The following is a 12,778-nucleotide window of genomic DNA, read 5'->3' on the forward strand; positions in this document are numbered from 1 at the left end:
TCTGGTTTTTGGGTTATTTTTCAATTGCATTTCTTTTGATGATATCTCCTTCCCAGAGTGTTTGTAAGTCTTTCTTTTAAGGGGTCACAAGATTCCGTTTCCCTTCCGGAAAGGAAATTCCATTTCCTTTCGGGAAGGGAAACGGAATCTTGCGATTTCAATGGGGACAAGTTGGACAAGATTTGCTGCAAGTCCCTGCACTGGATGGCATGCCATGCCTTTTGATGGCATTTGCTTTGGCGAAGATTTTTTTTTTTTTTTCCTTTTTTTTATGGGTATTCATGCCATGCCCCTCATTTATTCCCCTCCCAGTTGTGTCTGCTTCCTTGATTTTTCCCCTGCTTTTGCAACAGCTGTGAGGTTACTTTTGGCCTCTTTTGGTCCTTTGCACTGCACCACATTTCCACCCAGACCACTTTCTTCTAGTCACTAAATTTCTCAATTTCCTTTTTTTTTCCCTTCAATTTCATTTCCTTGGATAGTATCTCCATTCCAGAGTGTTTGTAAGTCCTTCTTTTCTGTTTTGGCCTTCAGTGAGGATCAATTTTGGCAAGCCTTGGTGTATGTCATGCCTGTCTCTGCTCTGGATGGCATGCCATGCCTTTTGATGGCTCTTGCTTTGGAAAAGTTTGGTGTTTTTTTTTTTTTTTTTTTTGGGTATCCGTGCCATGTTCCAAATTTCTTCCCCTCCAAGTTTTGTCTGCTTCCTTGATTTTTTCCCCTGCTTTTGCAACAGCTGTGAGGTTACCTTTTGGCCTCTTTTGGTCCTTTGCACTGCACCACATTTCCACCCAGACCACTTTCTTCTAGTCACTAAATTTCTCAATTTCCTTTTTATTTCCCTTCAATTTCATTTCCTTGGATAGTATCTCCATTCCAGAGTGTTTGTAAGTCCTTCTTTTCTGTTTTGGCCTTCAGTGAGGATCAATTTTGGCAAGCCTTGGTCTATGTCATGCCTGTCTCTGCACTGGATGGCATGCCATGCCTTTTGATGGCTTTTGCATTGGCAAAGATTTTTTTGGTTTTTTTTCCCTTTATGTATCCATGCCATGTTCCTCATATCTTCCCCTCCGAGTTGTGTCTGCGTCTTTGATTTTTCCCCGGGTTTTGCAACAGCTGTGAGGTTAGTTTTGGCCTCTTTTGGTCCTTTGCACTGCACCTCATTTCCACCCAGACCACTTTCTTGTAGACACAATTTCTCCCGATTTTCTGGGTTTTGGGTTATTTTTCAATTGCATTTCTTTTGATGATATCTCCTTCCCAGAGTGTTTGTAAGTCTTTCTTTTAAGGGGTCGCAAGATTCCGTTTCCCTTCCCGAAAGGAAATTCCATTTCCTTTCGGGAAGGGAAACGGAATCTTGCGATTTCAATGGGGACAAGTTGGACAAGATTTGCTGCAAGTCCCTGCAATGGATGGCATGCCATGCCTTTTGATGGCATTTGCTTTGGCGAAGATTTTTTTTTTTTTTTCCTTTTTTTTATGGGTATTCATGCCATGCCCCTCATTTATTCCCCTCCCAGTTGTGTCTGCTTCCTTGATTTTTCCCCTGCTTTTGCAACAGCTGTGAGGTTACTTTTGGCCTCTTTTGGTCCTTTGCACTGCACCACATTTCCACCCAGACCACTTTCTTCTAGTCACTAAATTTCTCAATTTCCTTTTTTTTTCCCTTCAATTTCATTTCCTTGGATAGTATCTCCATTCCAGAGTGTTTGTAAGTCCTTCTTTTCTGTTTTGGCCTTCAGTGAGGATCAATTTTGGCAAGCCTTGGTGTATGTCATGCCTGTCTCTGCTCTGGATGGCAAGCCATGCCTTTTGATGGCTCTTGCTTTGGAAAAGTTTGGTGTTTTTTTTTTTTTTTTTTTTTTGGGTATCCGTGCCATGTTCCACATTTCTTCCCCTCCAAGTTTTGTCTGCTTCCTTGATTTTTCCCCTGCTTTTGCAACAGCTGTGAGGTTACTTTTGGCCTCTTTTGGTCCTTTGCACTGCACCACATTTCCACCCAGACCACTTTCTTCTAGTCACTAAATTTCTCAATTTCCTTTTTTTTTCCCTTCAATTTCATTTCCTTGGATAGTATCTCCATTCCAGACTGTTTGTAAGTCCTCCTTTTCTGTTTTGGCCTTCAGTGAGGATCAATTTTGGCAAGCCTTGGTGTATGTCATGCCTGTCTCTGCACTGGATGTCATGCCATGCCTTTTGATGGCTCTTGCTTTGGAAAAGTTTGGTTTTTTTTTTTTTTTTTTTTGGGTATCCGTGCCATGTTCCACATTTCTTCCCCTCCAAGTTTTGTCTGCTTCCTTGATTTTTCCCCTGCTTTTGCAACAGCTGTGAGGTTACTTTTGGCCTCTTTTGGTCCTTTGCACTGCACCACATTTCCACCCAGACCACTTTCTTCTAGTCACTAAATTTCTCAATTTCCTTTTTTTTTCCCTTCAATTTCATTTCCTTGGATAGTATCTACATTCCAGACTGTTTGTAAGTCCTTCTTTTCTGTTTTGGCCTTCAGTGAGGATCAATTTTGGCAAGCCTTGGTGTATGTCATGCCTGTCTCTGCACTGGATGGCATGCCATGCCTTTTGATGGCTTTTGCATTGGCAAAGATTTTTTTTGGTTTTTTTTCCCTTTATGTATCCGTGCCATGTTCCTCATATCTTCCCCTCCGAGTTGTGTCTGCGTCTTTGATTTTTCCCCGGGTTTTGCAACAGCTGTGAGGTTAGTTTTGGCCTCTTTTGGTCCTTTGCACTGCACCTCATTTCCGCCCAGACCACTTTCTTGTAGACACAATTTCTCCCGATTTTCTGGTTTTTGGGTTATTTTTCAATTGCATTTCTTTTGATGATATCTCCTTCCCAGAGTGTTTGTAAGTCTTTCTTTTAAGGGGTCACAAGATTCCGTTTCCCTTCCGGAAAGGAAATTCCATTTCCTTTCGGGAAGGGAAACGGAATCTTGCGATTTCAATGGGGACAAGTTGGACAAGATTTGCTGCAAGTCCCTGCACTGGATGGCATGCCATGCCTTTTGATGGCATTTGCTTTGGCGAAGATTTTTTTTTTTTTTTCCTTTTTTTTATGGGTATTCATGCCATGTCCCTCATTTCTTCCCCTCCCAGTTGTGTCTGCTTCCTTGATTTTTCCCCTGCTTTTGCAACAGCTGTGAGGTTACTTTTGGCCTCTTTTGGTCCTTTGCACTGCACCACATTTCCACCCAGACCACTTTCTTCTAGTCACTAAATTTCTCAATTTCCTTTTTTTTTCCCTTCAATTTCATTTCCTTGGATAGTATCTCCATTCCAGAGTGTTTGTAAGTCCTTCTTTTCTGTTTTGGCCTTCAGTGAGGATCAATTTTGGCAAGCCTTGGTGTATGTCATGCCTGTCTCTGCTCTGGATGGCATGCCATGCCTTTTGATGGCTCTTGCTTTGGAAAAGTTTGGTGGTTTTTTTTTTTTTTTTTTTTTGGGTATCCGTGCCATGTTCCACATTTCTTCCCCTCCAAGTTTTGTCTGCTTCCTTGATTTTTTCCCCTGCTTTTGCAACAGCTGTGAGGTTACCTTTTGGCCTCTTTTGGTCCTTTGCACTGCACCACATTTCCACCCAGACCACTTTCTTGTAGTCACTAAATTTCTCAATTTCCTTTTTATTTCCCTTCAATTTCATTTCCTTGGATAGTATCTCCATTCCAGAGTGTTTGTAAGTCCTTCTTTTCTGTTTTGGCCTTCAGTGAGGATCAATTTTGGCAAGCCTTGGTGTATGTCATGCCTGTCTCTGCACTGGATGGCATGCCATGCCTTTTGATGGCTTTTGCATTGGCAAAGATTTTTTTGGTTTTTTTTCCCTTTATGTATCCATGCCATGTTCCTCATATCTTCCCCTCCGAGTTGTGTCTGCGTCTTTGATTTTTCCCCGGGTTTTGCAACAGCTGTGAGGTTAGTTTTGGCCTCTTTTGGTCCTTTGCACTGCACCTCATTTCCACCCAGACCACTTTCTTGTAGACACAATTTCTCCCGATTTTCTGGGTTTTGGGTTATTTTTCAATTGCATTTCTTTTGATGATATCTCCTTCCCAGAGTGTTTGTAAGTCTTTCTTTTAAGGGGTCGCAAGATTCCGTTTCCCTTCCCGAAAGGAAATTCCATTTCCTTTCGGGAAGGGAAACGGAATCTTGCGATTTCAATGGGGACAAGTTGGACAAGATTTGCTGCAAGTCCCTGCAATGGATGGCATGCCATGCCTTTTGATGGCATTTGCTTTGGCGAAGATTTTTTTTTTTTTTTCCTTTTTTTTATGGGTATTCATGCCATGCCCCTCATTTATTCCCCTCCCAGTTGTGTCTGCTTCCTTGATTTTTCCCCTGCTTTTGCAACAGCTGTGAGGTTACTTTTGGCCTCTTTTGGTCCTTTGCACTGCACCACATTTCCACCCAGACCACTTTCTTCTAGTCACTAAATTTCTCAATTTCCTTTTTTTTTCCCTTCAATTTCATTTCCTTGGATAGTATCTCCATTCCAGAGTGTTTGTAAGTCCTTCTTTTCTGTTTTGGCCTTCAGTGAGGATCAATTTTGGCAAGCCTTGGTGTATGTCATGCCTGTCTCTGCTCTGGATGGCATGCCATGCCTTTTGATGGCTCTTGCTTTGGAAAAGTTTGGTGTTTTTTTTTTTTTTTTTTTTTTGGGTATCCGTGCCATGTTCCACATTTCTTCCCCTCCAAGTTTTGTCTGCTTCCTTGATTTTTTCCCCTGCTTTTGCAACAGCTGTGAGGTTACCTTTGGCCTCTTTTGGTCCTTTGCACTGCACCACATTTCCACCCAGACCACTTTCTTCTAGTCACTAAATTTCTCAATTTCCTTTTTTTTTCCCTTCAATTTCATTTCCTTGGATAGTATCTCCATTCCAGAGTGTTGGTAAGTCCTTCTTTTCTGTTTTGGCCTTCAGTGAGGATCAATTTTGGCAAGCCTTGGTGTATGTCATGCCTGTCTCTGCACTGGATGGCATGCCATGCCTTTTGATGGCTTTTGCATTGGCAAAGATTTTTTTGGTTTTTTTTCCCTTTATGTATCCATGCCATGTTCCTCATATCTTCCCCTCCGAGTTGTGTCTGCGTCTTTGATTTTTCCCCGGGTTTTGCAACAGCTGTGAGGTTAGTTTTGGCCTCTTTTGGTCCTTTGCACTGCACGTCATTTCCACCCAGACCACTTTCTTGTAGACACAATTTCTCCCGATTTTCTGGTTTTTGGGTTATTTTTCAATTGCATTTCTTTTGATGATATCTCCTTCCCAGAGTGTTTGTAAGTCTTTCTTTTAAGGGGTCGCAAGATTCCGTTTTCCTTCCCGAAAGCAAATTCCATTTCCTTTCGGGAAGGGAAACGGAATCTTGCGATTTCAATGGGGACAAGTTGGACAAGATTTGCTGCAAGTCCCTGCACTGGATGGCATGCCATGCCTTTTGATGGCATTTGCTTTGGCGAAGATTTTTTTTTTTTTTTTCCTTTTTTTTATGGGTATTCATGCCATGTCCCTCATTTCTTCCCCTCCCAGTTGTGTCTGCTTCCTTGATTTTTCCCCTGCTTTTGCAACAGCTGTGAGGTAACTTTTGGCCTCTTTTGGTCCTTTGCACTGCACCACATTTCCACCCAGACCACTTTCTTCTAGTCACTAAATTTCTCAATTTCCTTTTTTTTTCCCTTCAATTTCATTTCCTTGGATAGTATCTCCATTCCAGACTGTTTGTAAGTCCTCCTTTTCTGTTTTGGCCTTCAGTGAGGATCAATTTTGGCAAGCCTTGGTGTATGTCATGCCTGTCTCTGCTCTGGATGTCATGCCATGCCTTTTGATGGCTCTTGCTTTGGAAAAGTTTGGGGTTTTTTTTCTTTTTTTTTTGTGGGTATCCGTGCCATGTCCCACATATCTTCCCCTCCCAGTTGTGTCTGCTTCCTTGATTTTTCCCCTGCTTTTGCAACAGCTGTGAGGTTACCTTTGGCCTCTTTTGGTCCTTTGCACTGCACCACATTTCCACCCAGACCACTTTCTTCTAGTCACTAAATTTCTCAATTTCCTTTTTTTTTCCCTTCAATTTCATTTCCTTGGATAGTATCTCCATTCCAGAGTGTTTGTAAGTCCTTCTTTTCTGTTTTGGCCTTCAGTGAGGATCAATTTTGGCAAGCCTTGGTGTATGTCATGCCTGTCTCTGCACTGGATGGCATGCCATGCCTTTTGATGGCTTTTGCATTGGCAAAGATTTTTTTGGTTTTTTTTCCCTTTATGTATCCATGCCATGTTCCTCATATCTTCCCCTCCGAGTTGTGTCTGCGTCTTTGATTTTTCCCCGGGTTTTGCAACAGCTGTGAGGTTACTTTTGGCCTCTTTTGGTCCTTTGCACTGCACGCCATTTCCACCCAGACCACTTTCTTGTAGACACAATTTCTCCCGATTTTCTGGTTTTTGGGTTATTTTTCAATTGCATTTCTTTTGATGATATCTCCTTCCCAGAGTGTTTGTAAGTCTTTCTTTTAAGGGGTCGCAAGATTCCGTTTCCCTTCCCGAAAGGAAATTCCATTTCCTTTCGGGAAGGGAAACGGAATCTTGCGATTTCAATGGGGACAAGTTGGACAAGATTTGCTGCAAGTCCCTGCACTGGATGGCATGCCATGCCTTTTGATGGCATTTGCTTTGGCGAAGATTTTTTTTTTTTTTTCCTTTTTTTTATGGGTATTCATGCCATGTCCCTCATTTCTTCCCCTCCCAGTTGTGTCGGCTTCCTTGATTTTTCCCCTGCTTTTGCAACAGCTGTGAGGTTACTTTTGGCCTCTTTTGGTCCTTTGCACTGCACCACATTTCCACCCAGACCACTTTCTTCTAGTCACTAAATTTCTCAATTTCCTTTTTTTTTCCCTTCAATTTCATTTCCTTGGATAGTATCTCCATTCCAGAGTGTTTGTAAGTCCTTCTTTTCTGTTTTGGCCTTCAGTGAGGATCAATTTTGGAAGGCCTTGGTGTATGTCATGCCTGTCTCTGCATTGGATGGCATGCCATGCCTTTTGATGACTCTTGCTTTGGAAAAGTTTGGGTTTTTTTTTCTTTTTTTGTTTGGGTATCCGTGCCATGTCCCACATATCTTCCCCTCCCAATTGTGTCTGCTTCCTTGATTTTTCCCCTGCTTTTGCAACAGCTGTGAGGTTACTTTTGGCCTCTTTTGGTCCGTTGCACTGCACCACATTTCCACCCAGACCACTTTCTTCTAGTCACTAAATTTCTCAATTTCCTTTTTTTTCCCCTTCAATTTCATTTCCTTGGATAGTATCTCCATTCCAGAGTGTTTGTAAGTCCTTCTTTTCTGTTTTGGCCTTCAGTGAGGATCAATTTTGGCAAGCCTTGGTGTATGTCATGCCTGTCTCTGCACTGGATGGCATGCCATGCCTTTTGATGGCTCTTGCTTTGGAAAAGTTTGGGTTTTTTTTTCTTTTTTTTTGTGGGTATCCGTGCCATGTCCCACATTTCTTCCCCTCCAAGTTTTGTCTGCTTCCTTGATTTTTCCCCTGCTTTTGCAACAGCTGTGAGGTTACTTTTGGCCTCTTTTGGTCCTTTGCACTGCACCACATTTCCACCCAGACCACTTTCTTCTAGTCACTAAATTTCTCAATTTCCTTTTTTTTTCCCTTCAATTTCATTTCCTTGGATAGTATCTCCATTCCAGAGTGTTTGTAAGTCCTCCTTTTCTGTTTTGGCCTTCAGTGAGGATCAATTTTGGCAAGCCTTGGTGTATGTCATGCCTGTCTCTGCACTGGATGGCATGCCATGCCTTTTGATGGCTTTTGCATTGGCAAAGATTTTTTTTGGTTTTTTTTCCCTTTATGTATCCGTGCCATGTTCCTCATATCTTCCCCTCCGAGTTGTGTCTGCGTCTTTGATTTTTCCCCGGGTTTTGCAACAGCTGTGAGGTTAGTTTTGGCCTCTTTTGGTCCTTTGCACTGCACCTCATTTCCGCCCAGACCACTTTCTTGTAGACACAATTTCTCCCGATTTTCTGGTTTTTGGGTTATTTTTCAATTGCATTTCTTTTGATGATATCTCCTTCCCAGAGTGTTTGTAAGTCTTTCTTTTAAGGGGTCGCAAGATTCCGTTTCCCTTCCCGAAAGGAAATTCCATTTCCTTTCGGGAAGGGAAACGGAATCTTGCGATTTCAATGGGGACAAGTTGGACAAGATTTGCTGCAAGTCCCTGCACTGGATGGCATGCCATGCCTTTTGATGGCATTTGCTTTGGCGAAGATTTTTTTTTTTTTTTTCCTTTTTTTTATGGGTATTCATGCCATGTCCCTCATTTCTTCCTCTCCCAGTTGTGTCTGCTTCCTTGATTTTTCCCCTGCTTTTGCAACAGCTGTGAGGTTACTTTTGGCCTCTTTTGGTCCTTTGCACTGCACCACATTTCCACCCAGACCACTTTCTTCTAGTCACTAAATTTCTCAATTTCCTTTTTTTTTCCCTTCAATTTCATTTCCTTGGATAGTATCTCCATTCCAGTGTGTTTGTAAGTCCTTCTTTTCTGTTTTGGCCTTCAGTGAGGATCAATTTTGGCAAGCCTTGGTGTATGTCATGCCTGTCTCTGCACTGGATAGCATGCCATGCCTTTTGATGGCTCTTGCTTTGGAAAAGTTTGGTTTTTTTTCCTTTTTTTTGTGGGTATCCGTGCCATGTCCCACATTTCTTCCCCTCCAAGTTTTGTCTGCTTCCTTGATTTTTCCCCTGCTTTTGCAACAGCTGTGAGGTTACTTTTGGCCTCTTTTGGTCCTTTGCACTGCACCACATTTCCACCCAGACCACTTTCTTCTAGTCACTAAATTTCTCAATTTCCTTTTTTTTTCCCTTCAATTTCATTTCCTTGGATAGTATCTCCATTCCAGAGTGTTTGTAAGTCCTTCTTTTCTGTTTTGGCCTTCAGTGAGGATCAATTTTGGCAAGCCTTGGTGTATGTCATGCCTGTCTCTGCACTGGATGGCATGCCATGCCTTTTGATGGCTTTTGCATTGGCAAAGATTTTTTTGGTTTTTTTTCCCTTTATGTATCCGTGCCATGTTCCCCATATCTTCCTCTCTGAGTTGTGTCTGCGTCTTTGATTTTTCCCCGGGTTTTGCAACAGCTGTGAGGTTAGTTTTGGCCTCTTTTGGTCCTTTGCACTGCACCTCATTTCCACCCAGACCACTTTCTTGTAGACACAATTTCTCCCGATTTTCTGGTTTTTGGGTTATTTTTCAATTGCATTTCTTTTGATGATATCTCCTTCCCAGAGTGTTTGTAAGTCTTTCCTTTAAGGGGTCGCAAGATTCCGTTTCCCTTCCCGAAAGGAAATTCCATTTCCTTTCGGGAAGGGAAACGGAATCTTGCGATTTCAATGGGGACAAGTTGGACAAGATTTGCTGCAAGTCCCTGCACTGGATGGCATGCCATGCCTTTTGATGGCATTTGCTTTGGCGAAGATTTTTTTTTTTTTTTCCTTTTTTTTATGGGTATTCATGCCATGTCCCACATTTCTTCCCCTCCCAGTTGTGTCCGCTTCCTTGATTTTTCCCCTGCTTTTGCAACAGCTGTGAGGTAACATTTGGCCTCCTTTGGTCCTTTGCACTGCACCACATTTCCACCCAGACCACTTTCTTCTAGTCACTAAATTTCTCAATTTTCTTTTTTTTTCCCTTCAATTTCATTTCCTTGGATAGTATCTACATTCCAGAGTGTTTGTAAGTCCTTCTTTTCTGTTTTGGCCTTCAGTGAGGATCAATTTTAGCAAGCCTTGGTGTATGTCATGCCTGTCTCTGCTCTGGATGGCATGCCATGCCTTTTGATGGCTCTTGCTTTGGAAAAGTTTGGTTTTTTTTTTCTTTTTTTTTTTGGGTATCCGTGCCATGTCCCACATTTCTTCCCCTCCAAGTTTTGTCTGCTTCCTTGATTTTTCCCCTGCTTTTGCAACAGCTGTGAGGTTACTTTTGGCCTCTTTTGGTCCTTTGCACTGCAGCACATTTCCACCCAGACCACTTTCTTGTAGTCACTAAATTTCTCAATTTCCTTTTTTTTTCCCTTCAATTTCATTTCCTTGGATAGTATCTCCATTCCAGAGTGTTGGTAAGTCCTTCTTTTTTGTTTTGGCCTTCAGTGAGGATCAATTTTGGCAAGCCTTGGTGTATGTCATGCCTGTCTCTGCTCTGGATGGCATGCCATGCCTTTTGAATGCTTTTGCATTGGCAAAGATTTTTTTGGTTTTTTTTCCCTTTATGTATCCGTGCCATGTTCCTCATATCTTCCCCTCCGAGTTGTGTCTGCGTCTTTGATTTTTCCCTGGGTTTTGCAACAGCTGTGAGGTTAGTTTTGGCCTCTTTTGGTCCTTTGCACTGCACCTCATTTCCACCCAGACCACTTTCTTGTAGACACAATTTCTCCCGATTTTCTGGTTTTTGGGTTATTTTTCAATTGCATTTCTTTTGATGATATCTCCTTCCCAGAGTGTTTGTAAGTCTTTCTTTTAAGGGGTCGCAAGATTCCGTTTCCCTTCCCGAAAGGAAATTCCATTTCCTTTCGGGAAGGGAAACGGAATCTTGCGATTTCAATGGGGACAAGTTGGACAAGATTTGCTGCAAGTCCCTGCACTGGATGGCATGCCATGCCTTTTGATGGCATTTGCTTTGGCGAAGATTTTTTTTTTTTTTTCCTTTTTTTTATGGGTATTCATGCCATGTCCCTCATTTCTTCCTCTCCCAGTTGTGTCTGCTTCCTTGATTTTTCCCCTGCTTTTGCAACAGCTGTGAGGTTACTTTTGGCCTCTTTTGGTCCTTTGCACTGCACCACATTTCCACCCAGACCACTTTCTTCTAGTCACTAAATTTCTCAATTTCCTTTTTTTTTCCCTTCAATTTCATTTCCTTGGATAGTATCTCCATTCCAGAGTGTTTGTAAGTCCTTCTTTTCTGTTTTGGCCTTCAGTGAGGATCAATTTTGGCAAGCCTTGGTGTATGTCATGCCTGTCTCTGCACTGGATGGCATGCCATGCCTTTTGATGGCTCTTGCTTTGGAAAAGTTTGGTTTTTTTTTCTTTTTTTTTGTGGGTATCCGTGCCATGTCCCACATTTCTTCCCCTCCAAGTTTTGTCTGCTTCCTTGATTTTTCCCCTGCTTTTGCAACAGCTGTGAGGTTACTTTTGGCCTCTTTTGGTCCTTTGCACTGCACCACATTTCCACCCAGACCACTTTCTTCTAGTCACTAAATTTCTCAATTTCCTTTTTTTTCCCTTCAATTTCATTTCCTTGGATAGTATCTCCATTCCAGAGTGTTGGTAAGTCCCTCTTTTTTGTTTTGGCCTTCAGTGAGGATCAATTTTGGCAAGCCTTGGTCTATGTCATGCCTGTCTCTGCTCTGGATGGCATGCCATGCCTTTTGATGGCTTTTGCATTGGCAAAGATTTTTTTGGTTTTTTTTCCCTTTATGTATCCGTGCCATGTTCCTCATATCTTCCCCTCCGAGTTGTGTCTGTGTCTTTGATTTTTCCCCGGGTTTTGCAACAGCTGTGAGGTTACTTTTGGCCTCTTTTGGTCCTTTGCACTGCACCTCATTTCCGCCCAGACCACTTTCTTGTAGACACAATTTCTCCCGATTTTCTGGTTTTTGGGTTATTTTTCAATTGCATTTCTTTTGATGATATCTCCTTCCCAGAGTGTTTGTAAGTCTTTCTTTTAAGGGGTCGCAAGATTCCGTTTCCCTTCCCGAAAGGAAATTCCATTTCCTTTCGGGAAGGGAAACGGAATCTTGCGATTTCAATGGGGACAAGTTGGACAAGATTTGCTGCAAGTCCCTGCACTGGATGGCATGCCATGCCTTTTGATGGCATTTGCTTTGGCGAAGATTTTTTTTTTTTTTTCCTTTTTTTTATGGGTATTCATGCCATGTCCCTCATTTCTTCCCCTCCAAGTTTTGTCTGCTTCCTTGATTTTTCCCCTGCTTTTGCAACAGCTGTGAGGTTACTTTTGGCCTCTTTTGGTCCTTTGCACTGCACCACATTTCCACCCAGACCACTTTCTTCTAGTCACTAAATTTCTCAATTTCCTTTTTTTTCCCTTCAATTTTATTTCCTTGGATAGTATCTCCATTCCAGAGTGTTTGTAAGTCCTTCTTTTCTGTTTTGGCCTTCAGTGAGGATCAATTTTGGCAAGCCTTGGTGTATGTCATGCCTGTCTCTGCTCTGGATGGAATGCCATGCGTTTTGATGGCTCTTGCTTTGGAAAAGTTTGGGGTTTTTTTTCTTTTTTTTTTGTGGGTATCCGTGCCATGTCCCACATTTCTTCCCCTCCAAGTTTTGTCTGCTTCCTTGATTTTTCCCCTGCTTTTGCAACAGCTGTGAGGTTATTTTTGGCCTCTTTTGGTCCTTTGCACTGCACCACATTTCCACCCAGACCACTTTCTTCTAGTCACTAAATTTCTCAATTTCCTTTTTTTTTCCCTTCAATTTCATTTCCTTGGATAGTATCTCCATTCCAGAGTGTTTGTAAGTCCTTCTTTTCTGTTTTGGCCTTCAGTGAGGATCAATTTTGGCAAGCCTTGGTGTATGTCATGCCGGTCTCTGCTCTGGATGGCATGCCATGCCTTTTGATGGCTCTTGCTTTGGAAAAGATTTTTTTTCTTTTTCCTTTTTTTTGTGGGTATCCGTGCCATGTTCCTCATTTCTTCCCCTCCAAGTTGTGTCTGCTTCCTTGATTTTTCCCCTGCTTTTGCAACAGCTGTGAGGTTACTTTTGGCCTCTTTTGGTCCTT

The sequence above is a fragment of the Haemorhous mexicanus genome, chromosome 3 (genome assembly GCF_027477595.1).
Source record: "Haemorhous mexicanus isolate bHaeMex1 chromosome 3, bHaeMex1.pri, whole genome shotgun sequence".
In the NCBI taxonomy this organism is placed as follows: domain Eukaryota; kingdom Metazoa; phylum Chordata; class Aves; order Passeriformes; family Fringillidae; genus Haemorhous; species Haemorhous mexicanus.